Source organism: Pteropus vampyrus, unplaced genomic scaffold (genome assembly GCF_000151845.1).
Source record: "Pteropus vampyrus isolate Shadow unplaced genomic scaffold, Pvam_2.0 Scaffold69, whole genome shotgun sequence".
Lineage (NCBI taxonomy): Eukaryota > Metazoa > Chordata > Mammalia > Chiroptera > Pteropodidae > Pteropus > Pteropus vampyrus.
In genome coordinates, this window is record NW_011888850.1 from 619,094 (window position 1) to 619,964 (window position 871).

General features: G+C 40.8%; 1 protein-coding gene across 8 annotated transcripts in view; it reads right to left on the minus strand.

The window, feature by feature from the left end:
- Positions 1–871, minus strand: part of RAPGEF5 (Rap guanine nucleotide exchange factor 5) — a 416,073-nt gene that overhangs the window by 310,067 nt on the left and 105,135 nt on the right. The window lies entirely within an intron of this gene.

Here is an 871-nt window from a genome sequence, read left to right on the forward strand (position 1 = left end):
AATAATCAGTTATTAAAAATACATTCACATGGATGTAAAATACAGCATAGAGAATATAGTCAATAATATTGTAATAATTATGTATGGTATCAGATGGGTACTAGATTTATCAGGGTGATCACTTCATAAGTTATATAAATGTCTAATCACTATTTTGTACACCTGAAACTAATAATATTGTATGTTGACTGTAACTGAAAAAAAATAAAATAAACCTCTTCACTCTAACAAAAGGTGGGAACTAAAGTTCGTGGTTTGCACCCCCATACTTCATAGAAGCATCGTCACAGATGATAATTCCAACCACCCCTTGAGGTGAAACCACTGCTGACTGCTGCCCAGCAGGGCAGAAGCAGTGACAGGGACAAGAACATGTAGACTTGAACTGCTGAGGCCTTGTCCCGAACTTCCCAAGCACACAGTTTGCAGCCTGCTGGCCTCTGAGCCAGCACCCAAAAAGGCAGAGGCTGAGAAGAGCCCTAGAGAACAGCCTACAAGGTTTCACATTTTGTCACAGACAAGTCCCCAGATGGATCACAGAACTGAGTGAACAAGAAAATGGCAGTGGTCGCAAAGACCAGGGTCTCAGGAACTTCGGATATATTTTTTCGCTCATGTTTTGCTATTTCTTCTACCTGAGGCTTTTTATTGAGAAGGAACAATCACAGAGCAGGCAACAGTGACCCCTGCTGTTCAGAGTAGATTCAAACAGGATAAAGAGGAAGCAGAAAACCAGAGTTCTCCGTAGAAGAGGCATCACCTGCCCTTGATTCTGTCAAAGAAACTGAATTTCAGAGTCTGTAACTATGTTTCTATTGGTTGTTTTTGGACTTCAGACAAAACACAACACTTGGTTTTAAACTCTTGCACT